Raw genomic sequence first — 27,651 nt, forward strand, 5'->3', positions numbered from 1 at the left:
TACGTTCCATATCAATTATATGTATTATAATACACATATAATAAACATGTGTGTGTATACATACCCAAGTTGGAGACTTCAGAGATAATGAAAACATGGCCAGGGAAGCTCAGTTTTTAATAAATCTAGGAAAACTATCTATACATACATTTGAATTTCTTGAAAATGTCGGTGCTTAGGAAAGTTGAACATTACAAAATGTGTTTTTCTAAAATTTTGAACTGAGCATATCCAACTATGTACAATTATATTTAAAATATTTGTTCTAGGTACATAGGGGTTCATTACCTTAATCTCTCCAAATATGTACACTTTTCCTAATAAAAAAATTAAAAAATTAGATAAAAGGTTTGTTCTATTCTTCTGCTGTCCCAGGTGGGTAGACAATTTCAAACTGATTTCATCTAGCTATTTCCTCCTGAGTCAGGGGAAAAATGTAGCTTCAAGTCACCATCACCCTTTACAGTGGCTAAATTCTTCACCCTTTTGAGATTGTGTGCATTACAGGAGTCCTGGGCCACTTCAAACCAAAGATTATTTTATGAAGAACTTGGCAGAGCCTCAAGGTACAGAGGATATCACTCCAAACTGAACAAATGATGGAGAACAGACTGAATTCTGGTGACTTGTCCTAACTGTGGGACAGCAATAAAAAAAAATGTGAAACTCACTCAGGTCCCATGCAGCTTTTAGTGTTGCATCAGGGGATGGAAGTCATTGCTTTGGTTGGTTGTGAGGAAAGGGCAGGTGGTGATTTGTGTCATTCCTACTCTTCCCTCTTCTCCAGACATGAGTAGTTCACCTCTTAGAGGTGGGGAAATTTGCTCCTCAATTATGGATCCAAATCATATTTCCACACCACCCTCTCACCGTCACCCTTTCCAGTAGTAGTATACTGGGTGGGAAAAAAAATATCCTCAAGTTACAAGTTTAAGAATTTTGTGAGTCCTAGTTGAGGGATTTGGGGGAAGGGAAGATATAAATTGGTACTCAGAAAAATGCATGTGCCATACTCTAGTAAATGTCAATCAAGTTTTAAGCATATCTGCCTAGGACATGGTTTTATCAAATTATAATAACCATATGTGCAAAGACAAATGAACTTCCAACAAGTAGCACATGAAACCATTATAGGCTTATCACTTACTATATATTTGAGTTGTTCCTTGTCTGACATATTTATGATAAATGATATAAATGGGCTGGGTGTGGTGGCTCATGCCTGTAATCCCAGCACTTTGGGAGGCCGAGGTGGGAGGATTTTGAGTCCAAGAGTTTGAGACCAGCCTGGGCAACATGGGGAGACCCCATCTCTACAAAAAAATTAGAAATTATCTGGGCATTGTAGTGCACATCTGTAGTCCCAGCTACTTGGGGGGTTAAGGAGGGAGGATGACTTGAGCCTGTGAGACTGAGGCTGCAGAAGCAGTGATCGTGCCACTGCACTCCAGCCTGGGTGATAGAGCAAGACCCTGTCTCGAAAATAATAATAATAATATAAATGGTTGTTAGATATTGTTGGTGAGGTAGTTATGAAATAAAATTATCCCACTATTCCTATTAATCATGTTATTCTCAGATTGCAAGTCAGGCTGCTTTCATTTTGTTTTGTTTTTAACTATTGTCACTTTTAATAGAACCATTCCAACTATTTTTCTTGTTGTCTTTCAACCAAAGCCCTTCCAGACATAAATTGAGAAGCAGGCTGAGAAAAGCACTGCAGCTATCATTCATGAATTTCAATCAAATGGCTTTATTGGTCTTCATGATTAACCATATTATTAAATATTTTAATTTGAATCTATAAAATAAACGTATACCAATAGAAAACTGCTTTTATCTGTGTCTCTATTAAGGTCTAAATCTGTAAAATATGATATGTTTACATATTGATGTTAGAAATGTTTTTAAAATAACACCTTAGATCAATAACCAAAGAACAAGTTCAAAATCAGTTTAAAATTTCCTTTTCTAAGTAATGACCACTTTAGCTTTAATGAAATTCACAGAACCATGTAGGTTCTCAAACAAAACAGAGTTTGAGAAATTTATGGTGTGCAAAATAGTCCTGAAAACATCAAGCCACTTCTATCTTGCTATAAGGAGGTAAACTAAAGAAGAGAGTCCTTGTAAAAAAAAAAAAACAGATTTCAAAAACTTGGTTTTAATAATCATGTATGGACAGTAAGGACTTTCTTATAATGTAAGAGCTAACTGTGATAATCAAGTCACAATAATAGTCCTATTTATTTTTAGTAACCTTTAATGTTATTCCAAACTTCATAAACATATTTTATCATTTTAAAGTATATGTTACTTGTCTATAAATGAGCAAGTATTCACATGTAGTCTTAATAAGCTGAGTACTATAAATTCTCAATACTACATAAATGAAATAACTTTCTCAAGTTGTTTCACAACTTTATTTATTCATTCATTCAACAAATAATACCAGTTGAGTATCCCTTATCTGAAATATTAATACTTGGGACCAGAAGTATTTGACACTTCAGATTTTTTCAGATTTTGGAATATATGCATATGTATAATGAGAAATCTTGAGAATAGGATCCAAGTCTAAACATGAAACTCATTTATGTTTCAAATACACCTTATACACATAGCTTGAAGGTAATTTTATGCAATTTTAAAAAATAATTGTGTGATTACACAAAGTTTTGACTGTGACAAATCACATGAAGTCAGGCATGGAATTTTCCACTTGTAGCATCATGTTGGTGGCACTCAAAACTTTTGGAGCACATAAGATTTTGGCTTTTCTGATTAGGGATGCACAACCAGCACTGACTGCCTATTAAGAAAAGACACAAGCTCCTACCTTCATGGAATTTACATTCTAGCATGGTAGACAGACAACATTAATGTAAACAGTTAAGTCAATTATACAATATTTTAGAAGGTGAATAGTACTATGGAAAAAAGTTAGAGCAGGTTAAAGGAGATTAGGAGTGCAGGCAACAGAGACGTTGAAATTTTAAATAAGCCACAGATTTCAATGAGAATGCAGTATTTGAGCAGACTTGAAAGAGACAAGGTAGATGCCACATATATAGTAGGGAAAGAGTGTTCAAGGCAAAGGGAATGAGTGCAAAGGCTCTGCAAAAGGAGCATGCCAAATGTGTTGGAACAACATTGAGGAAGTCAGTATGTCTGAAACAGGGTGACCAAGGGGGAGTGTAGTAGGAAACAAAGTCAGAGGTAAGGAGACCAGACCATATCACGTCCTATGGATGACTGACAGAATCTCGATTGTTTCCCCAGGTGAGACAGAAAGCCAAGGTAGGGTCATGAGTAGAAAATGTAGCAAACTCAATACTACTGCATAATAAATACTATTATGTAATACTGCTGAGATCAGCTTAGTCATGGAGACTCTAACCCAGCAGCACTAGGGAATTAAAGACACACACACAGAAATACAGCGTGTGGAGTGGGAAATCAGGGGTCTCAAAGCCTTCAGAGCTGAGAGCCTCGAACAGAGATTTACCCACATATTTTTGACAGCAAGCCAGTGATAAGCATTGTTTCTGTAGATTGTAGATTAACTAAAAGTATCTCTTACAGGAAACAAAGGGATGGGCCCAAATGGATGGGCTCTGGCTAGTTATCTGCAGCAGGAGCATGTCATTAAGGTGCAGATCACTCATGCTATTGTTTGTGGTTCAGGAATGCCTTTAAGCGGTTTTCCACCCTGGGTGGGCCAGGTGTTCCTTGCCCTCATTCCAGTAAAACCACCACCTTCAGTGTGGGCATCATGGCCATCATGAACATGTCACAGTGCTGCAGAGATTTTGTTTATGGCCAGTTTTGGGGCCTGTTTACAGCCAGATTTGGGGGCCTGTTTCCAACATATCCCCCTTCTTTGTTTTGCAAGGTGATAAAAGCAAAGGCAGCTTTGTCATGGTGAGCTACTTCTCCCAGGAGTCGGGATCTGCATCTACACTCTTTACAAAGACAAACAACACAGATGAAAAGCACAATCATCACTGAAATCACAGAGCTTCCAACTGTTCTTATCCATTTTAATGGGTTACTAGCTGCTAATCTGTCTGCAACTCCTTCAAGTACTCCAGTTCCTAGCATTAAGGCCAGGTGTGCCTGGGATGCTTTAAATATTTGTTCTTTTAATTTTGCACTATCCAAAGACAAGTTTGTAGAGTGTCCCTCTAGAGGCTTTTTCATTCTTTCCCAAATGTTGATCTTATTAAGACCTATTAATAGTTTCCACAAATCCTTATGTTTAGCTCCTACAGCACGCCGTATCAGTTGAGGTTGAGGTGCCACTATACTGCCATGGTTCCAGATAATAGGAACTCTTGCTATATTTCTTATCATTCTACTATCTGACCACTTTGTGCAGACCAGCTGAACACAGTGTGGCCGTGGCACACAGACTGAGAGGTGTAATTCAAGCTAAACATCCCCTTAGGGGACCAATCAATAATGATTCCATAGGAATCACTGTGCAGCACCTCTGCCTGTTCTGCGATGCAATCTTCCTAAACAAGGATGTTCATTTTTTCTGACCAGGTTCAATTTTGTTTTCAAATAGGTTTTCGAGGGTGGTATGCCTCAATTACAGGAGCAGATTTATTATGGTAAATACTGAGACCAGAAAGCATGTGTAACTGTGTCATAGAGTGAGTATATCCAGGCATTATTGCCAGCCAAAATTGACAAACATGCCCAATAAGTATAATTGTTCTCTGTGTCAGCCCTTGTTGAAGGAAAACTCATGGCAATGGTGATCACCGCTATCATAGCTACCATCAAATTACTCATTGTGACTGGTTGTCCCACTTTCCTCAGGCTTTCTTCCGCCATCTACGACAGCTTCTTGATCTGTCCCCAAGTGGGTGGCTGTGTTTTGATGGGTATTGCTCGTGACAGCTAGGGTCCTCCTCAGTGTCAGTCTCGACATGGCTGCTACTGGGGGGTCTTCAGGATCCTTCAGGAATCTCTTACTCAGCATCTGGTTTATAAGGTTTCAGGTGTCTTGATGGTATCCAAATAGGCTGCTGATTTGGTCCTGGAGAAACACAAGCATAACCTCTAACCGAAGTTATTTTTACCTATTTCCCGATTTTTGTTATCAGAGCTCTCCACCAAACCAGTTGTTCTACTTCTGTCTTTGCAGCTGGTTTCTGTAGATGCTGTTCAACTGCTGATAACATCTGGCCTTTAGGCAGGCTCAAAAAATTTAAAGTTAATAATGCTAGATTCAATTGCATATGGGGTACCCTGTAGTCTCTATTCTCCCCCTTTTTTTGTTTTTGTAACTGCTGTTTCAGGGAGAGATTCATTCTTTCCACTATGGCTTGTCCTTGAGAATTATATGGGATACCAGTAATGTGTTGAATATTCCATATAGAGAAAAATGTAGCTACAGCTTGGCTAGTATAGCCTGGGACATTATCTGCTTTAATAGAAACTGGAATGCCCATCACTGCAACACACTGCAAAAGATGATGTTTAACACAGAAGACTCTCCTGATTGGCATGTAGCCCACACAAAGTGAGAAAAGGTGTCCACACATACATGTACGTAAGTTAGTCTCCCAAACGAGGGAACATGTATAACATCCATTTGCTAAAGAAAATTAGGTTCCAATCCTCGAGGATTAACTCCTGTAAAAGATGAGGAATGTACCATTTGGCAAGCTGGGTATTACTGGATAATAGCTTTAGCTTCTTTCCAGGTAATGCTGTATCTACGTTTGAGACCAGAGGCATTAACATGGGTTAAATTGTGAAAGTGTCTAGCATTAGATATTGCAGTAGCAACTAGGTGATCAGCCATCTGATTCCCTTCAGTTAAAGGTCCTGGAAGAGGTGTATGAGCCCTAATGTGAGTGACGTAAAAAGGGTGCATTCTACTCCTGACTGCTGTTTACAATTGGATAAATAAAGTCACCAGCTGTTCATCTGTATTAAATAATAACTGAGCATTTTCAATTAATTGTGTGGAATAAACCACCTATAAAGAATCAGGAATCACATTAATAGGCATATTAAAAGCAGTCAATGCCTCAATTACAGCTATAAGCTCCACTTTTTGAGCTGAAGTATAGGGTCTCTGAAAAACTATACCTTTCAAGCCAGAATAAGAAGCTTTACCATTACTAGACCCATCTGTGAAAACATTTTCAGCACCTTCAATTAGTTTAAAGTTAATTATTTTAGGGAGAATTTAATTAGTTAATTTCAAAAATTCCAAGAGTTTTGTTTTAGGAAAATGGTTATCCAGAATACCCACAAAGTCAGCTAAATGGGTTTGCTAAGTAAGACTATTTATAAAAGCTTGCTGTATTTGTGCCTTTGTGAGAGGGACAATAATTTTCTCAGGATCATACCGATGTAATTTAACAATCCGAGTTATCCCATTACCCCATTACCTATCATAGTAGCAATTTGATCCAAATAAGGAGTTAGAGTCTGTGAATTAGTATGTAGAAGAAAAAGCTGCTCTACAGCCGGGCGCGGTGGCTCAAGCCTGTAATCCCAGCACTTTGGGAGGCCGAGACGGGCGGATCACGAGGTCAGGAGATCGAGACCATCCTGGCTAATACAGTGAAACCCCGTCTCTACTAAAAAATACAAAAAATTAGCTGGGCAAGGTGGCGGGCGCCTGTAGTCCCAGCTGCTCGGGAGGCTGAGGCGGGAGAATGGCTAAAACCCGGGAGGCAGAGCTTGCAGTGAGCTGAGATCCAGCCATTGCATTCCAGCCTGGGCGACAGAGCGAGACTCCGTCTCAAAAAAAAAAAATAAAAAAAAAAAATAACACAAGTAGGTGAATGCTGAGTTGGAAAAATTAGCAAATCTAGAGTCTTCTCTGTATCTATTCTGTTTATTTGAGCTTTATGGACTTGCTTTTCAATCAGCTGTAACTCTGCCTCAGCTTATTTTGTTAATTGCCAAGGGCTAATGAGACTAGGATCTCCTCTAAGGATAGAAAATAGATTACTCATGGCATAGGTAGGAATGCCTAGAGCAGGTCATATCCAATTAATGTCCCCTAGTAATTTTTTAAAGTCATTTAATGTTTTCAATTGATCCCTGTGTATGGTTGCTTTCTGTGGCACAATGGTAATGTCATTTACTAAGGTCCCAAAGTAGGATTAAAGAGTAGTATTCTGAATTTTGTCTGAAACTATTATTAAACCAGCATGAGAAATCAAATTTTGCAAGTGATCATAACGTTGGAGTAATATTTTTCGAATGGGAGCAACATAAACTATATCATCCATATAATAAGTAAAGTAACACTGTGAAATTTTTTTACAAGTAGGTTCAATTGCTTGCCCTACATAAGTCTGGCAAATTGTTGGGCTGTTTAACATGCCTTGTGGCAACACTTTTCAATGAAAACGCTCAGCAGGCTGCAGGTTGTTTACTGCAGGAATTGTAAATGCAAACCATTCACAGTCTTGCTCAGTTAAGGGGATAGTAAAGAAACAGTCTTTTAAATCTATGACTATAAAAGGCCAATTTCTTGGAATCACAGCAAGAGAAGGCAATCCTGGCTGTAATGCTCCCATAGGTTGTATAACTGAATTAATGACTCTAAGATCTGTCAACATTCTCCATTTACCTTATTTTTTCTTCATTACGAAAACTAGAGAATTCCAAAGTGAAAATGTTGGAGCTATGTGTCCATTTTCTAATTGTTCAGTAAGTAATTCCTCTAAAGTCTCTAGTTTCTGTTTACTTAACTACCATTGTTCTATCCAAATTGGCTTATCTGTCAACCATTTTAAAGGTATATGTTCTGGAAGTTTAACAATGGCTGCCATCAAAAATGATATCCTAAATCTTGGCAGGAACTATGTCTTTCTGCTTGAAGTGGTTCCTTCAAACCCTGCAAATTTTTTCTCAGTCCCATACCAGGGACATAACCCATTTCATGCAATATATGTTGACTTGGAGGGCTACATAATTGTTCCGGAATTAGAACTTGTGCTCCCCGTTGTAATAAATCTCTTCCCCATAAATTTATAGGTACAGAAGTTACAACTGGTTGAATAGTCCCAGGTTGTCTATCAGGCCCTTCACAATGCAAAATATAACTACTTTGACATACTCCAGGGGCTTTACCAACCCCAACTATGTTAAATTTAGTGGGTTGAATTGGCCACACGGACGGCCAGTACTGTAGAGAAATGATTGAAATGTCCACTCCTGTATCTACCAAACCTTTAAATTTCTTTCCCTGAATAGTTAATTCACGGGTAGGACATTTATCAGTAATTTGATTCACCCAATAAGCTGCTTTGCCTTGTTTATTTGTGCTTCCAAATCCTCCTGTTCATTTAATTTCACTTTTCCCCATTTCCACATACAGCACAATCAGGAGCTGTGCTATACGCTCTACTGGCTCTCCTTTCCAGGGAACAGAAGTGGATATAACAATTTGAATTTCCCCACTGTAATCTGAATCAATGACTCCTGCTTGTACTTGCACCCTTTTAAATTTAAACTAGACCTTCCTAGAAGTAATCCTATCATCCCCACTGGCAAGGGTCCACAGACTCCTGTTGGGACCTTTTGCGGGGGATTCCCCATGCCGAAGGCTCACAGCTTTTGTGCAGCACAAATCTACTGTGGCACTACCGGCTGTGGTGGGGGACGTCTGTCTTGTACAGGGGTGAGGGAATGGCTTCAGCCGGAAATGCCCTGGTTTGGAACAGGGCCTGAGATAGGCCCCTCCTGGCATTTCCTGAAATCAGGTTCCCATCTTCATCAAACTTAGAGTGACACTGATTAGCCCAGTGTTTTCCTTTTTTAAATTTTGGACGTATTTCAGGCTCAGCAGTTTTCTTTTTTGCCCTATTTGGCAGCCAGACTCGCTGGTTTTTTCTGTATTCTTTTTAAGTATGACCATGCTTCCCACAGTTATAACAAGCTCCAGGAAATGGAGCATTTCCTTTATCCACTCTCAGTCCTGCCATTGCTTGGGCTAGCAGAGTAGCCTTATGCAGATTACCTCTGATACCGTCATAGGCCTTGATATAATCAACTAAATGTGCTTTCCTTCTAATAGGTAGCAGAGCAGTTTGGCAATCGGGATTAGCATTGTTGAAAGCTAATAACTGCAACACTATATCCTAAGCAGCTGAATCTGCAATCACCTTTTTAAGAGACTCCTGTAACCGAGCTATAAAATCCGTGTATGGTTCTCTTCACCCCTATTTTACAGCACTAAAGAAAGGGTATTGTTCTCCACCTGAAGTGATTTTTTCCCAAGCTCTAATGCACATTCCTCTAAGCTGTTCTATGGCATCATCCTGCGTGACCACTTGTGCATCTAAACCAGCCCAGCTGCCGACCCCCAAAAGCTGGTCTGCAGTTGCATTAATTTGAAGTTAGGCCTGGGCATTGTGAGAAGCCTGAATGGAAGCTTCATCTGCCCACCAAGTTTTACATTGTAAGAACTGAGCAGGAGTTAGACAAGCTCGAGTAAGAGCATTCCAGTCAGTAGGAATCATCCAACTGGAAACAGCAACATTCTTTAGCAGTCCCATGACAAAAGGAGAACCTGGTCCATATTGATTAATAGCTTGTTTAAATTCTTTGAGTAATTTAAGAGGAAAAGACTCAAATGTAGCTATAATATTTCCCCATTGATCTACAGGATGTATTCTAACAGGGAAATGCCAAGCCTCTATATCACCCTCTCTTCTAGCTTGCTGAATTCCTGCCTGAATAGAACTGAGAGCGGTCACTCAAGGTGCTGCTCAAACAGTCACTGGGGCAACTACTTTTCACCCAGTGTCCTCCAGAAAAGAAAGATCTGGAGGGTCAGGCCATTCTTTTTTTTTTTTTTTTTTCAAAATAATGAGGGTGTGCAGAAGAGTAGGGATGAACCTCTTCCTCCTTTGCTGCTTTAGCTTTAGCTGGCAAACAAACCTGCTCTGTTACTTTTTCTGTTACTTTGTTATACTTTCCTTCTTCTTCATCATCAGTGTGAAAAGGTTCCAAGGTGGAATGAACCAGAGCCCACACTTGTCCCACTGTTACCCTGATGCTTCCGAGCTCCCCTTCTTACTCACCATGGTGTTTGCTTAAGAGTACTCAGGTGTCCTCCAGCTTAGTTCCACATTCTCCAACTGTTGCTTTGGTGACCCTTCGACCTGGGTTTGAGCCTCCACGTTGGGCACATCTTGCTGAGACCAGCTCGGTCATGGAGACCCTAACCTAGCAGCGCTAGAGGAATTAAAGACACACACACAGAAATACAGCATGTGGTTGGGAAATCAGGGGTCTCACAGACTTCAGAGCTGAGAGCTTCGAACAGAGATTTACCCACATATTTACTGACAGCAAGCCAGTGACAAGCATTGTATCTATAGATTGTAGATTAACTGAAAGTATTTCTTACAGGAAACAAAGGAATGGGCTAAAATAAAGGGATGGGCTCTGGCTAGTTATCTGCAGTAGGAACATGCCCTTAAGGTGTAGATTGCTCATGCTATTGTTTGTGGTTCAGGAATGCCTTTAAGCTGTTTCCCACCCTGGGTGGACCAGGTGTTCCTTGCCCTCATTCCAGTAAACCCACAACCTTCAGCGTGGGTGTCATGGCCATCACGAACATGTCACAGTGCTGCAGAGATTTTGCCTATGGCCAGTTTGGGGGCCAGTTTATGGTCAGATTTGAGGGCCTGTTCCCAACATAATGGCAAATTCAAGGTTCAGTATGGAGTCAGGCACAGTGGCTCATTCCTATAATGCCAGCACTTTAGGAGACCAAGGTGGGTGGATCACCTGAAGTCAGGAGTTTGAGACCAGCTTGACCAACATAGCAAAACCCAGTCTCTACTAAAAATACAAAAATTAGCTGGGCATGGCAGCACATGGCTGTAATCCCAGCTACTCCAGAGGGTGAGGCAGGAGAATCACTTGAACCTGAGAGGCGGAGCTTGCAGTAAGCCAAGAGTGCACTACTCCACTCCAGCCTGGTGATGGAGTGAGACTCTGTGTCCAAAAAAAAAAAAAAAAAAAAGTTCAATGTGAATGAGATGTATAATAAAATGGTTCCTCTAAAACCTTACCTGCTACAGAGCATATATTCTAAGACACTCACATAAAAAACATTTATTGAATATCGTTTTTGAATAGCACCTATGGCCAAGTGTTATTCACTAATTAATTCAACAATTTATTAAGTGCATATTGTGTGTCAGGTGCTACTCAGTGTGCAGAGATAGGCACCACAGACACAAAGATTAAAGAATGTCAAAACACAGGAGGGGAAGGGCACTCTAGGAAAGCATCTAGATTTAAATTTTATATTACTATTTACTAGCTGTCTGATATTGGATACGTTTCCTAAGCATTTTCAGCTCCAGCTGTCTTATCTGTAAAAGGGGATAATAAACACACTCCTTATACTATAGGGCTTTCTGAAGATTGTTCTGGTCATTATGTGGAGTGGATAGTAATGAGGCAACACAGGAAGGAAGAAGGGAGAGTTAGGGAGCTATTGCAATGGTACTGGGAGAGTCCAGGGTCATGACAGGAGTGGTGGGAAATCAGCAATCAGGATATATTTGGGAATTGGAACGAATATGACCTAATGGGTGGTGGTTAATTTGATGTGGCATACGAGGGAAAGAGCAGAATCAAGGATAACTACTAGAGTTTTGACTGAAGCAACTGTGTCAATGATGGAGTCATTTGATTGGATTGGTAAGACTGGAGATTTCTAAGAGAAAATTGGGTTGTATTTTGTATATGTTATATCTGAGTTACCTATTAGACATTCAAGTAGACTCCAAATAGGCATTTGAATATATAGATTTAAACTCAAGGGAGTATCTGGAGCTAAAGGCCTAAATATAAGAAACAGCAATGTATTGATGGGGATTATACCATGAGATAAAGTTAATTGATTAGATGGAGAAAGTAGAGAGAACAAAGAAGACTAAGGACTGGGCTCTGGATTACACCAATAATCCAAGCTCTGGTATAAGGGAGGGGTCAGCAAGGGAAACAGAGGAGCAGTGAAGTCAAAGGAAAACTAGAAGCATGTGGTGTCCTGTTTAAAAAACTCAGGATAAAGGAATAATCAATAATCTCAAATTCCCCTGAAAGTTTGAGGAAAATAAGTCCTCAGATTTGATCATTGGTTTTGATTAGATGGGGGGTCGCTGTTGGCTTTGACAATAGTAGTTTCAGTGGAGTGATACATGTTTCAGCCTGACTGAAGCACTGAGGACAGAATGGCAAAGAAGAGGAAGTGGAGGTGGGTAAAGATAACTCTTTTTTGTGGTGGTACACACCTGCAGTCCCAGCTATTAGGGAAGTTAAGGCAGGAGAATTGCTTTAGGCTGGGAATCTGAGACCAGCCTGGGCAACACAGCAAGACCCCCTGCTTTACATGAATGAATGAATGAATGAATAAGACAGCTCTTTTAATAAATTTTGCTATAAAGGGAAACAGAGAAAGAGGTCTTGCGCAAAGTGAGTACTTTCAAAGATGGTGGTGATATTTATATTCTGATGGAAATAATCCAAAAAGAAAAACAAAAATTGATGATGCAGGAGAAGGGCTAAATGAAGGAGAAAAATCTTGAATAGGCTAGAGGATATGGGTTCCCCACATACAAACTGAAGAATAGAGTTTAGACAGAAACCAGGACAGTTCAATCATTTAAGGAAAGAAACCAGATTACAGAAATAAGGGCAGGGAGCTGATAATTTGGGGGTTGGAAAGACGAGGAAGTACCTCTTCTGTTTGTTTCTTTATACTGAGTAAAGTAAGAATCACAGCTTAGAGCAATGGGAAAGGGAGAAATATCCTGATTTCTAGATACTTTTTCTCCCTGGGGGCCTGGGTCACTTCATGATTGTGTGTGACCTGTGCAACAGCAGAGGGCTCTGCATCCATAATGGGCCCATGCTTGGTTTAGAGCTCTGCTGTTTCCGGTTTCAAGTTCTTAATCACTTTTGAACATGCAGCCTCCATATTTTGATTTTGTACTGGAATGAACAAATTATGTAGTTACTCCTGCTAGCAGCTTTTGAATCTCTGTCATCAGCATACTAGAATTTCATCAAGTACCTTACTATGGGACTTTTTCAATCATTGTACTGAATCCAAAATTGGTCTTTTTCAAAGAGTAATGAAAGAGTAAGTCCTTCCACACTAAGAAACTTTCTTGAATTGCTTCATTGGTAATTCCTTTCTTTTCTTTTTCTCTTCCTGCAAATCCTATATTCTGGATATTAAAGCTCTTGTACAAATTCTCTAGTTTTCTTAAAATTTTCCTCCCATTACCCTCCTATTTTGTATGTCTTTGTATTTTTGTTCTACTTCCTGGGCAATTTCCTTATCTTCCAGCTCAAATTCTGTCAAAATTTTCCTTCTGTCATATTTTTGGTTTATTCTTTATTTCTTCGGTAACCATTCATGTTTGTAAAGCCTCCTGTTTTTGATTCATAGATTCTTCTGTGATATTTAAGATTAACGTAAATTTTTGCTTTGGTTTTGTTTTCTTTTGCTACTGGCATTTTCTGTTTCTTTTGAATTTTGTTTCTATGTTGTTTTGTTCTCCATCTCTGGCATAAAAGACTCCTCTCTAATGTCTAGTGATCCTTGGTTTTGCATACATACTTAAAAATAAGACAGTAAATGTTATTTGAAAAATGTGTAAGCTGTGTGAAACTTATTGACTGTGGGCTTTGCTGCAGGATGACTAGATTTCAGATATTTTATTATTTTTTACAGAGTTCCACTGGTTTCCTCAGAAAATAAGTTTCCCTAATTGGCTGCTTAGATATATGTAAGTCTGGTAGCCAATGTTCTGGAGATCAGTGAAGAAAAGGGAACTGACATCTCACTATTTAAAATACTGTCTTTATTTATTTTCCCTATTTTCAATATGGTGTCTCATTTTTCTTCCTCCTGAGTCCAGAGATATTTCTGGTTCAACAACTTTATTGAATAAATCTTGTTTCCTGCTGTAGTAAGGGAAGGGTCATCACCTAAAGGGACAGAATCAAACGGAGATCTGAAGAGCTAACTGCTCTTTTATTATCACTTAATCCTTCCGTTATCCCTATCATCTTTCATATTCACCTATAAAGTTACCAGTTTCTCCCATTTCTGATGATATACTAAATTCGATGGCATATATGACTTGAATTTTTATTGGAGTCTATATTAGTTTGCTAGGGCTGCCATAATAAGATACCAGAAACTGGATGGCTTAAAACATCTGAAATTTATTCTTACAGCTCTGGAGGCCAGAAGTCCAAAATCAACATGTCAGCAGGACCATGCTCTCTTTAAAGGCTCTAGTACAGGATCTGTTCCAGGCCTCTCTCCTGGCTTCTGGCAGCCTCAGACATTTCCTGGCTTGTAGATGCTTCATTCCAGTCCTCCATTTTCACATGGTGTTCTTGCTGTGTTTCTTCACATCATCTTCTCTTGGTGCATGTCTGTCCCTGTATCCAAATTTCTTCCTTCTATGAATACATCAGTTATATTGGATTAAAACCCACCTAATGACTTTAGGTTAACAAGACTAAATCTGCAAAGACTCTTGTTTCTAAATAATGTCATGTTCTGAGATAGCAGAGGTTGGGACCACAACACGTCCTCTTTTAGGGGACACAATTCAACCTATAACAGCCTCTCTCCCCCAGTTCTCTTAGGTTTCAACTGTCTCTAGTCTGTTAAATCTGTTAGGTCTTTTCTATATTTCTAGATTTCAAAAATTTGTTGAATATTTCTTCCGTGTTGTGACTTCTTTTCTAGTTATCTTTGTCTTTATATGTTTATTACACAAAAGAAAATTGTGTATGCTCAATATGCTACACTTAATTTCCAGAATACTTTAAAACTTAAATCATATTACATTAATGCTCAGCTCAACCATCCAATGTTTTCCCATGACACTGAGAATAAAATCCTAAATCTCTATCATCACCCACAAGGATCAGCCCCAGCCTAGCTCTCTGAAGGCATCTCCTAACTCTCTGCCTTCACATGCCCCACTCCAGCCACATGACCTTCTTAATATTCTTTAAAATTGCCAAGCATGTTCCCACCTCAAGTCCTTTGGATTTGCTAGTTTCTCCTCCTTCAAATATTCCTGAGGCTTTCTGCCTCACAAGATTTAGGTTTCTATTCAAAAGACTCTCACAGAGATATAAACTTCCCTGACCATTGTCTTGGTTTGGTTTCTTCCAAAACCAACTCCAAAACCAGAATTGAGTAGAAAGAGTCTATTTGGAAGGCAATCCCTGAAAGCAGAGTAAAGAAATAGGAAGATGAGGCAAGGAAAAGAAGAAAGTCAATTAAGAGTGTGCTGATGAGTGGGTCATTACTGTGGGCACCTGAGACTTCACACCACTGGAGACACTTAAGAACTATCGCCAACCTCATCTCTCACTAGTTGAAGAGATTGCTTCTGGGGACATTAGTTGCCAGTCTGTCCATGTGTTGTCAGAGCTGGTACTTGAGGCAGCAATATAATAGGCTCCCAATAAACATTTGTTGAAAGAATAAATGGAATGTGGAGAATTTTCTGCAGACACCAGGTAGAATAAGTATAAAAAAGAAATCCAGAAAAAGATGTTAAAGCATATTACTGATTTAAAAAACTATCTACTTAGTAATTGAAATTAATCATAAAAAAACAAACAAACAAAAACAAGCTGGGAACAGTGGCTTACGTCTGTACTCCAAGAAGTTTAGGAGGTTGAGGCAGGAAGATTGCTTGAGGCCAGGAGTTCAAAACCAGTCCTGGCAACATAGCAAGACTCTATATCTACAAAAAAATTAGAAGGTTAGTCAGGCATGGTGACATGCACCTGTAGCCCCAGCTACTCAGGAGACAGAGGCAGGAGGATTGCTTGAGCCCAGGAGTTGAGGCTGTGAGCTACGATCACACCACTGCACTCTAGCCTGGGCAACAGAGGGAGACTGTTGTTTTTTTTTTTTTAAAAAGAAAGAGAGAAAATAAGATAGAAGATAGTACTATAGAGTGCTTCTGTTTTTGTTTTTTGTAAATATATTTATGTATATTATTTACAGTACTAATCCTCTGTCAGAAAAAGACTTCAAAATACAGTAGCTTAAATAAGATTCAAACGTATTTTCCTCTAATATTACATTCAGATACAAGCAGTCTGAGACTGATAGGGCAGCTATCCTTGACATAATAATACCTATCTCTAGACTCAAAATAGTTGTTCCACTCTCTCCATCCCCTTGCTAGTGAAAAGAGGGGAAAATTCTAGGAGAAAAAAAAAATAGGTCCATTCCTTTTGATTTTTTTTTTTTTTTTTTTTTTTTGAGATCGAGTCTGTTCTGTCGCCCAGGCTGGAGTGCAGTGGCGCGATCTCAGGTCACTGCAACCTCTGCTTCCCGGGTTCAAGGGATTCTCCTGTCTCATCCTCCTGAGTGGCTGGAACTACAGGCACACGCCACCACACCCAGCTAATTTTTGTATTTTTCATAGAGATGGAGTTTCACGATGTTGGCCAGGATGGTCTCGATCTTGACCTCGTGATCCACCCTCCTCAGCTTCCCAAAGTGCTGGGATTACAGACATGAGCCACCGCGTCCAGCCAGGACCATTCCTTTTAAAGAAATAACCCAGAAAAGGCACGCATTATTTTTACTCATCCCATTGAGTAGAACATAGTCACATAGCCAAACCTAGATCCAAGGGAGCCTAGAAATGCAATCATTCACCAGATGTGCCTAGATAGAACTAGGGAGTCGATGATTAAAGGAAGAACGGAGAATGGTTATCGGTGGGTAAATAACAGTCTCTCTCACACATAAATATACTTGAGCATGAACAATTTTGGAAGAATAAGAATTTCTGGGAAGTTAGAATGGACTCCCAGAGGTCTGGATTAGAGAATGGCTTACTTGTTTGGTAAATCATTTTGTATTATTTGGAATAATTGCTGAGTATGTATATGGTACAGTTGGATGTTTTCTCCCCCAAACCTTATGTTGAAATGTGGTCTCCTGTGTTGGAGGTGGGACCTGATGAGAGACGTTTGGGTCAGGAGGGCAGATCACTTCTGAATGACTTGATGCCATTCTTGGAAGTAATGAGTAAGTTCTTGTTCTGTTAGTTCCCAAGAGTTGGTTGTTTAAAACAGCTTGGCACCTCCCCACACCCCTTGCTTTCTCTCTCACCATATGATCTCTCCCCTTCACCTTCTGCCATGAATAGTAGCAGCCTGAGGTTTTCACCAGATGCCCAACCTTACAGCCAGCAGAGTCATAAACTAAATAAACCTTTTTGCTTTATAAATCACCTAGCCTCAGGTTTTCCTTTACAGCAACACAAATGCATTAAGGCAGAATATTACTTTAGTGGCATTAAACATTTATTCTCACCACAGTCAGATGCAAAATAAAAGTTTAGTTTTTTTGTTTACCATAAATGGTCATGCATTCTCTCCCCACTGAGTAGCAGGAAAAGGGATAAAATTTTAATTTTTGAATTGTGGTATCTTTATCTCTCAGACTCTTAAAAGAGTGTTGAAACTCAGTCTTTTTTGTTTTATTTTGTTTAAGTATCTACTTTCAAGTCACTCCCACCTCTAGAAACTTTTGCTGAGTGGCATGAAGCTACATGAATGGCAAGGGCTCATGTGCTCTCATGGCACCCTGGAAAGTGGTAGGTCTGCACTAGTCCTTGTCTTCAGATGCATACTGCTCCTGAAGAATGGTTGGTAAGGACCCATGTCAGACAATTTACCATGAGTACCCAATGTTTAGCTCCTACTTGTAAGTGAGAATATGTACTATTTGGTTTTCTGTTCCTACATTCATTCATTTAGGATAGTGGCCTCCAGCTGCGTCCATGTTCCTGCAAAAGACATAATTTTGTCCTTTTCCATGGCTGCATAGTATTCCATGGTGTATATGTACATTTTCTTTTTCCAATCCACCATTGATGAACACCTAGGTTGATTCTATCTCTTTGCTATCATAAATAGTGCTGTGATGAACATATGAATACATGTGTCTTTTTGGTAGAATAATTTGTTTTTCTTTGAGAATATACCCAGTAATGAGATTGCTGGGTCAAATGGTAGTTCAATTTCTAGTTCTATCAGAAATCTCCAAACTATTTTCCACAGTAGCTGAACTGATTGACATTCCCACCAACAGTGTATAAACATTCCCTTTTCTCTGCAGTCTCGCCGGTATCTGTTATTTTTTGACTTTTTAATAATAGCTATTTTGACTGGTGTGAGATGATATTTCATTGTGGTTTTGATTTGCATGTCTCTGGTGATTAGTGATGTTGAGTATTTTCTCATACATTTGTTGGCAACTTGCATGTCTTCTTTTGACAAATGTCTGTTCGTGTCTTCTTGTGCTTGTTGAATTAAGTTCCTTCTAGATTATGGATATTAGACCTTTGTCGGATGCATAGTTTGTGAATATTTTGTCCCATTATGTAGGTCCCAGCTACTTGGGAGTTTGAGGCAAGAGGATTGCTTAAGCCCAGGAGTTGGAGGCTTCAGTGAACTATGACCAGCCACTGCATTCGAGCCCAGGTGACGGAGTGAGACTTTGTCTTTAAAATATACACATATATAAAATTTAAAGATCCATGGTTTTCACTGTTAAATGCTTTCCATTAAAAAATACTTTTTTCATTTGGAAAAGTAAATATTATCTTATAATTATTTTCTTACTTTAGTTCAAAAACTGAAGTCTTTCACATTTAAAACTGTCATTATTTAGTGACAGATTTATAATTGACTCACATTTTCATTATTTTAAAAAGTATTTCAAAATTTAACTTTTTCTTTTGAATTTTCTATTTGAAAATATAGTGCTTATGTTATCATAGTAAGTAAAAAATCAGAATGGAAATTATGTATTTACTGTGTATATAATTATACTTTTAAAAAATAGATATAATGGATTCTGGGTATAAACTAGAAAAAAAATTGTAATGTGATAACATTTGTAAAATTGAACCAAAAATTTTCCCCCTTGAAGTTACCAGATATTCTATAATGTAGCTATAGCAATCCTATAGAGAAATAGTATTTTTTAAAAAAACAAAAATAAATCCTACAGATTTTCTTAATGTAATTTTCTGATCTTTTTCTTCCATTTGGTGGTCTCAAATTACAAATTATTTCCAATGTTTACTCAGTTACACAACTGTATACCGAGAGTTTCAGATGGCTTTTCACAAAGTTAAGGCAATATTGTTTCTCCTAAACACATTTTATGAAGGATTTCAAAAGACAAATGATGCAAACACGTTTTGACAGAGAGACCTAACACTTTGGAATATGTAAATCTTTATTCCTCTCTGGAGTATGTGGGAACGCTCTGTAACACTATTTAAATGACGAGAAAATTATGTTGGGTATACAAAAGCAGTTTAGTAGGGAGTAAGAGAAGTTGAATTCTAATCTCTCTTCTGCTCCAAATTGCTCTGCAATTTGAACAGTTTCTTAACCTATCTGAGCCTGTTGTCAGATGTAAAACCTGGGAGCATCAGTTTCTCTCTCACATCACATTGTTGTTAGGCAAAGTTAAAGACTGCATTAATTAATGTTGTTTTAACATTATTGGTTTTGAATCAGTAGCTAACCATCCAAAGAGAACTAGAATGTTCATTTGAAAAGTGCCTTATTAGCAGCAATATTAAAAGGACCTAATTCATTTGCACAAGCTTAATGGAAATTAGAATTGGAGAGAAAAGCAACAAGTTTAAAAAGAAAGTAATAACAAGAAGAAAATAAGTTGAAAAATGCCACAGACTATTCAAAAGAAAGGCTTGGAGTTATTTAGAAATATTAGCTTTAATTAACCAAAAAATGTATGTACTAATTATCTGTTAGGAAATTGTGCAGTGCAATAGGCTTATCCAGATAACGTCTACCCCTTCTAAGGATCTGCAAGAGAATTTTTTTAAATTCATGTATTCAAATAACTAATCTTTTGTAAAATAGTAATAATAATGCCACAGGTTTTTTTTGTTGGTTATTTGTTTGTTTTGTTTTGTTTTGAGAGGGGGTTTCACTCTTCTTACCCAGGCTGGAGTGCAATGGCATGATCTCGGCTCACTGTAACCTCTGCCTTCTAGGTTCAAGCGATTCTTCTGCCTCAGCCTCCCAAGTAGCTGCAATTATAGGTGTGCACCACCACTCCCAGCTAATTTTTTGTATTTTTAGTAGAGACAGGGTTTCGCCATATTGGTCAGGCAGGTCTCGAACTCCTGACTTCAGGTGATCTGCCCGCCTCAGCCTCTCAAAGTGCTGGGATTACAGGCGTGAGCCACCACGCCCAGCCCACAGTTTTTTAAGTATTACTTAAAGTCTTATAAAAAGTTAAAAGTTGTTGCTATTGTAATCAGATTGAGAATGTGTGTTTTGGAGGTTAAACAGGCATCTAGCATATTGCTGTCATTCTTTTACTAAGACAGTATCACCAACAGTGGCTTAAGTTGATATGGTCTGTTTTTTTTATTCATACATAAACATGAAGCCTTTTGTTCATGGATGCCCATTCTGTTAGCCCGTTATAAGATCCCAATTTATGTTCGTGGAACTGAATTGAGCTAACTATACAGACCTTTGACTACCACTTAGTACAGAGGCTTGTGCATAGAAAGCTATCTAGTTTTAATACAGGCCAAAAGTCCTGCAGAATTGCTGCTGCTTCTTGCAGACAATTATTTAAACGTCGAATGCATTTTAAGTGGTGTATAACTAATAAGGCAAGAAATTTATAAGTAATATAATTTCTATAAAAGAGAAAATAGCACTGTAAAAAATTTTTTTCTTCTACTTGTAGGAATCAGAAATGTCTCAAAGTGAGTATAACCCATACAGTTATTATTGGGAAAAAAAATCCAATTCTTAGGTACTTTAGAAAGAAATTAAAGGTGAAGATATTACACATCTAAAGAGAGTGTTTTGCATTACCTTTGTGCACCATTAAGCAACCCAAATTATTTTTGTCAGCCAGTCAACGTTTCAACCATATTTGGCTTCTTGGTGTTTATCCAAATGTTTGTTTTTTTATATCATGTTGACTCCACAGCCACAGTAATTTTTAAACACTCAGTTCCTCTACCTTTGGACTTCGGGGCACTAATATATGGCAGGCATTTCAACAATGTTTTATGTGACAGAAAAAGTATCCCATAGTGGTTTAATATGGAAAATTATAATAAACGGCTAGCATTTACTGAGCACTTATCAAGTGCTAGGCACTAGCTTTCACATGTATTATTTTATTTTACCCTCACAGCAAAAAAGAAAATTGAGCATTGGAGAGGTTAGGTAACTTATCCAAGGCCATAGGCTTAGTTAATAAATAAGCCAGAATTCAAACCCAGATCTAACTTAATCACTTATCTTTCAACATTCAACATCCTGTTATTGCAAGAGCAGTTCATTAAACCTCACAGCAAATTCAGTGTTTCAAGAATGCAGTACATGCTGACAATACATGGATACCACAGCTTCTTCAGTCTTCTACAGATAACCATTATTTTATCTGTGTTCAGAGCTATAACTGAAGAAGAAGTGGGAGAAGGAGGAGAAAGAAGGGGAGGAGAGAAACAAAAGCAGAACAAAATGAGCAAGAACAGGAAGAAAGAAAGAAAAAAATTAATTTAATATTTTTCCCTTGGAAAATAAAAGCTAAGTTCCAAAAATGTATCATTTGGATCATATTGGTTAGTTCTTAAGTTACTGTCTCTCTGATCTAAACTCATCCTTCTTTTCTTTATTTTGTAAAGTTGAGACAGAAACTTTGAGAATTGTATTTCCCCTTTGTCAGTTAATTCTTGTTAAAATCTGCCAAAGACAGCTGCAGAAGAAGATTATAAAGCAGGAGGAAGACCAATATATTTTAGAAAGAAATAATATGGATAACAGCAGCAGTAGATAAACTAGGAAACAAAGAGGCAATAGAGAAATTCATTAAACAAATAAAATAAATCTTTAAAAATATTAATAAAATTTGAAAACTTCTGGCACAACTGGTCAAGAAAAAAAGAGAAACCATAAAAAATTGAACTGAATAAAAGGAAGAGAGAAGTAGAGCTACAACAGAAATGAAGAAAGAATACTGAGGGTTTCTGCCTCAAGGAATGGCAGATGATTTAACTCTTATGAATACTCTAACTCCCAATGGAAAATGGAGTAGAGACAAAGTAGAAATGTGGGATTATTGGAATATATAATAAAGAAAACTTCCAACATACACAAAATAGATTAGCATAATGAATCTTGAAAGAAGTCGGAACTTAAACACTGGAGGAGAGAACACTACCATAGCTGCTGGTATTTCTGAGATGGCAAAATAAGGCTAGTTCTGGGAATACATAAAGAAGGTGGAAATTGGAACCAAATGTTTCTTCAATGTAAAAAGCCATTGCTAGGGTGAAGCTGACATAAACAGCCAGCTAACAGAAAGGAGCAAACAAAGTTGGAAAATATTCAAAATACATAATGCATAGTGATAGTGCAAGTGTGTGCCAAATGTGTCCTCATACAATGTTTATGGTAATATTAACAGTATACAATCTTTCTGAAGGCAATGTGTCAATATGTTTCAAAACCATAAAAATGTTCATACTGTTTCATAAGGTGATCCGCATTTGGTAGTTTATTTCAAGACAAGATTCAGAGATGTGGCCCAAAATTTGCATTCCTAATGGTAATAAAATACATTCAACATGGAAATAGAGACCAAACAATTAAACCGAGCAAGGATTATGCCCAAATCACCTCCTCCAGGAAGCCTTCCAGACAATCTATAATGTGAAGTAGCTACCTCATCTGTGAGCTCCCATTGTCCCCCGCACTTCCCCCTAATTCACCATGCTTACAGTCCTCTGTAAGGTGATGGTTTGACTATTTCTCTTATTCCCACCTGATGGTGTGACCCTTGTGTCTTTATCTCTGTATCTTCAGCACCTGCTCAAAGAAGGATTCAATAAATATTAATTGAATGAATTGAGGAAAAAAATAGGAAAAAAGGATAGTTTTTCATGAAAAAGGCATTGATCTGTAGACATGACAAAAATGTGTAGGGGTAAATTCATATTTCTTTTAATTTAAAAAAATCAATAGCTGAGTCTTCCACTTTATGAACAATGTAAAGCCTGTGCTGAGTTTCTTGCATTCACTTTGCCAGATCCATACCACACCCTTCTCCACCCTGGTCTGTGCTACAGGAAACTGACCTGCATGGACTGTGTCTACTGAATCCCTTGCCCTCTAGATTCCATGAGGTTCTGTCAGTGGGAAGCCTGGTGGCAGATTGCGGTTAATAGGAGAATGAGGTAAGACTGTTAATTTCCTTGCTCCCTGCCTGCTGGGTCATTGGGAATCATTTGGTCTGTTTTTGGGAAGCTTCAGCTCTGGATGGGCAGTTATCTCCAAACAGCCACCCACTCTGTGCTACAGTATCTGCTCTCTCTCCTTGCCTCTTCAGGCCTAGAAATAATACTGTCTCTCAGGACGGGTGCGGTGGCTCATGCCTGTAATCCCAGTACTTTGGGAGGCCGAGGTGGGCAGATCATGAGGTCAGGAGTTTGAAACCAGCCTGGCCAGCACGGTGAAACCCCATCTATACTAAAAGTACAAAAATTAGCCGGGCATGGTGGTGCATGCCTGTAATCCCAGCTACTTGGGAGGCTGAGGCAGGAGAATCCCTTGATCCCAGGAGGCGGAGGTTGCAGTGAGCCAGGATCGCGCCACTGCACTCCAGCCTGGGTGACAGAGTGAGACTCCTTCTCCAAAAAACAAAAAAAAAACAAAAAAAAAAAAAAAAAGAAAAGAAATAATAGTCTCTCCATCTTGCTAGATCTGACATAGTTTGGTTTTCTAAACTCTGCCTGCAGGTTTGTACAAATGTCCTCTTCTCAAATTACCTAGTTCGAATGGGCCCTCAGATTCTTGCCAGAACCCTGACTATTAAAAGGCCTTTGTTCACAATTCTGAATAAGATCTTGAAAAGGGGACAAATTTTATGGTTGACATTAGAATCCTCTAGTGTTTTTTTTTTTTAACCCAAAGATATAATAGTGGATATCAATAGGATCTTTTAAGGCAGTGTTACTTAGCAGAAATGTGCTAAGAGTTTTACTATGGGCAAGGGTTAATGCTTTTTAAAATCAATAATATAAACTATAGTTAGAAAATAGCATAAAACAAGCTGCTTCATAGCAGAAAAAAAAAGCTACAAACCAGGAAAAACATTATTATTGTCAGTTTTCTCTCCATAGCAATGATGCAATTTAATCTTAAAATTTAAAGAACAATAAATATTAAGAATCACTAGACAATAGGTATCTTCATTATGCTATCCATTTTTATATCCTATACTTTCAGTGTTTAGAACAGAACCTTGTACATGAGTACTGAGAAACTATTTATTGAATTAACTAATCAGGAAGAATACTGTAAACAAAACATAAAATATCATCTTGCACAAAAAGGAAGATTTTACACTGAGAATATGGAGTGACAATCTGGTTATTATGTAACAATAAAGACATAAGTGACTAAAAGATGGGCCCAGAAAACAGTAAATACCCATAAATAAGTACATAAAAATGATCAATATGTACATAGACTAAAACTATTGGACTTGTATGAAAACAATAGATATCATTTGTTAAGTGAATACATCTATTAAGTACTTCACATATACTATTAATAGCTTCAATCCGCACATTCCTGTTATGTGGAGGTAATTAAGGAAGTCCTAGAAGGAGGTGATATCTGTGTCAACCCAGAAAGAAGGAACAGGAATTGTCCAAGAAGGTGAAAGGAGAAAGAAAGTTCCAGGTAGAACACCAGCATGTGCAAAATCACAGAGACAAGAGAGCAGGATGCAGTTCAGGAACTTCAGACATTTCAGTCCTGAAGAAGGGGTAAAAGTTGCCAGGAGACAAAGCAGGATTTTATCGTGAAGACCATGGGAAGCCATTATTTCTACACAGAAATATCATTATCTAACATTTGTTTTAGGCATGTGTATGGCAAAGCAGTGCAAAGATACTGTTATTAAGACTAAAATGAATAATAAGGGCAAGTAACAAACATACTATAAAGCACAGACACTTGTTCTTATCTTTCTTAGGTTGTTGCTATGCTGCTTTTTGTACTCCTGCATTATTATACCAGTCTACATTCTAAGAAAAATCACCTTTGGCTTTGTGCCTCCCAGTCAGCTGTTCAGTCTGTCCGCCAGATCCCCATTGGCATTTACACCAACATATCTTTTGGAGTTGTGCATCCTTTGTCTAATGCCCTAACAAGGCTCTACAGCCCTCACTGGGACAAGAGCACCACCTTGTGTTGCATCACTGACTGTTCACAGTTCTCAACATGCTTTGTTTTTGTTTGAGCTAGAGCTACTTGTGGCTGAGGCCTTTGAAGCTTCCTCCCAGGAGTAGCATGGAATAGAAAATTGTTAACAAATATTTTTCCAAATATAACAAAAAGGGAGCCCAAGCCCTTTTTCAGCACAGCAAAAAATGTTAGACATGCCAATGTCTAACACTAGTATATTGGTTACTACATGCTGGAAAATGCTTAGCTTATGTTCTCTGAACTCTTGTTGTTTACTGTTGCTTTTAACAGATTTGTGCTTAAAAAATGTTTTTAATACAACTGAAATTATGATTTAGGAGCTAAAAGTCAGTTAAATGTAAACTTACCCTGTTCTGTCTTATAGAATCCCATAGTCAGTAAGTTTTTTAAAAGGATTCCAAGGAGTTCTTTGAAAGTACATTAATTGATGTCTGCAAGCCTTTGCAAGCAGATAAACTATTTAAACTATTTTAAAAGCATTATTGGAGAAAGAAGTTTTCTTAAATTCCTGGAGAAGGACCATGCATAGATTATTTCTGCCTCTTCCTCCTTACACCACTCCACAGGCAGTTTTGCTTTGCTTTTCTATTTTCTTGGCTTTATTTCTTTCTCATACTTATTGCAAAATAAGCTCCAAATAAGTAGAAGTTAATTACTATTTTCTTAGAGCAGAAGCCAACATACTACCACTAAAAACACCACTGAACACACATGATGAACATGCAATGCAAATTGAAAAATCCATTAATGTATTATTATTGTTCCTATTTCAAGATGGGAAACTGAAGCTCAGAGAGGATTACAGAAGTTCATACATCTAGTAAGTGGTACAGTCATTTCAAATCCAGGTCTCTTGGACTCAGAACTTATGACCAAAACCATTATGCTTTATTGTCTCTAACCATAGCATTTCAAATCATAAGCATATATTAATACCAAACACCTGTTAAGTATAATCCAAATTATATGCCAATGTCAAAACTGCTACAAATTTGGAGAAAAAGTTGATCATTCAAAACTTACCGCAAAACTACAGTAACCAAGGTGGCTGGCAAGATGGCTGAATAAGAACACCTCCAGTCTGCAGCTCCCAGTGAGATCAATGCAGAAGGTGGGTGATTTCTGCATTTCCAACTGAGGTACCTGGCTCATCTCACTGGGACTAAACAGTGGGTGCAGCCCACAGAGAGTGAGCTGAAGCAGGGTTGGGCATCGCCTTACCTGGGAAGCACAAGCAGTCGGGGAACTCCTTCGGAACTGGTTAACAGGCAGAGGCTGGAATAGTTTGGAGGACTCAGAAGACATAAAAATGTGGGAAAGTTTGGAACTCCTAGAGATTTGTTGAATGGCTTTGACAAAAATGCTGACCATGATATGAACAGTAAGGTCCAGGCTGAGTTGGTATCAAATGGAGATGAGGAACTTACTGGAAACTGGAGCAAAGGTGACTCTTGTTACGTTTTAGCAAAGAGACTGGAGGAATTTTGCCCCTGCCCTAGAGATTTGTGGGACTTTGGACTTGAGACACATGATTTAGAGTATCTTGCAGAATAAATTTCTAAGCAGCAAAGCAGTCAACAGATGACTGGGATGCTGTGAAAAGCATTCAGTTTTAAAAGGGAAACAGAGCTTAAAAGTTTGAAAAATCTGCAGCCTAACAATGCAATAGAAAAGAAAATCACATTTTCTGAGGAGAAATTCAAGCCAGCTACAGAAATTTGCATAAGTAATGAGAAGCCAAATGTTAATCCCCAAGACAATGGGGAAATGTCAGAGACCTTTGGAGGGCATGTCAGAGACCTTTGCAGCAGCCCCTCCCATCATAGACCTGGAGGTTTAGGAGGAAAAAATGGTTTCATGGGCAGGGCCCCAGGTCCCTGTGCTATGTTCAGTCTAGGGACTTGGTGCCCTGTGTCCCAGCTGCTCCAGTCATGGCTGAAAGGGGCAACATAGAGCTTGAGCTATGTCTTTGGAGGGTGCAAGCCCGAAGCATCAGCAGCCTCCATATGCTGTTGAGCCTGCAGGTGCACAGAAGTCAAGAACTGGGGTTTGGGAACCTCCACCTAGATATCCGAAGACGTATGGGAATGCCTGAATGGCCAGGCAGAAGTTTGCTGCAGGGACAGGGCTCTCATGGAGAACCTCTGCTAGGGCAGTGCAGAAGAGAAATGTGGGGTTGGACCCTCTCGCATCAGTGCGACCTGGTTGCGAGACCTGGAGTCAACGGAGATAATTTTGGAGCTTTAAAATTTGCCCCACTGGATTCTGGACTTGCATGGGCCCTGTAAC

General features: G+C 38.6%; 1 long non-coding RNA gene across 1 annotated transcript; it reads right to left on the reverse strand.

Moving 5' to 3' along the window:
- Nucleotides 1-4,297: 4,297 nt before the first annotated feature.
- Nucleotides 4,298-26,860, reverse strand: LOC117085504. Its single transcript, XR_004437981.1, has 4 exons — nucleotides 26,584-26,860; nucleotides 14,255-14,487; nucleotides 10,071-10,224; nucleotides 4,298-5,050 (listed from the first exon to the last, which is right to left on the reverse strand). It is a non-coding gene; the product is annotated as an uncharacterized LOC117085504 (long non-coding RNA).
- Between the last annotated feature and the right edge of the window lie 791 nt (nucleotides 26,861-27,651).

Source organism: Trachypithecus francoisi, unplaced genomic scaffold (genome assembly GCF_009764315.1).
Source record: "Trachypithecus francoisi isolate TF-2019V2 unplaced genomic scaffold, Tfra_2.0 Lachesis_group1, whole genome shotgun sequence".
Classification (NCBI taxonomy): domain Eukaryota; kingdom Metazoa; phylum Chordata; class Mammalia; order Primates; family Cercopithecidae; genus Trachypithecus; species Trachypithecus francoisi.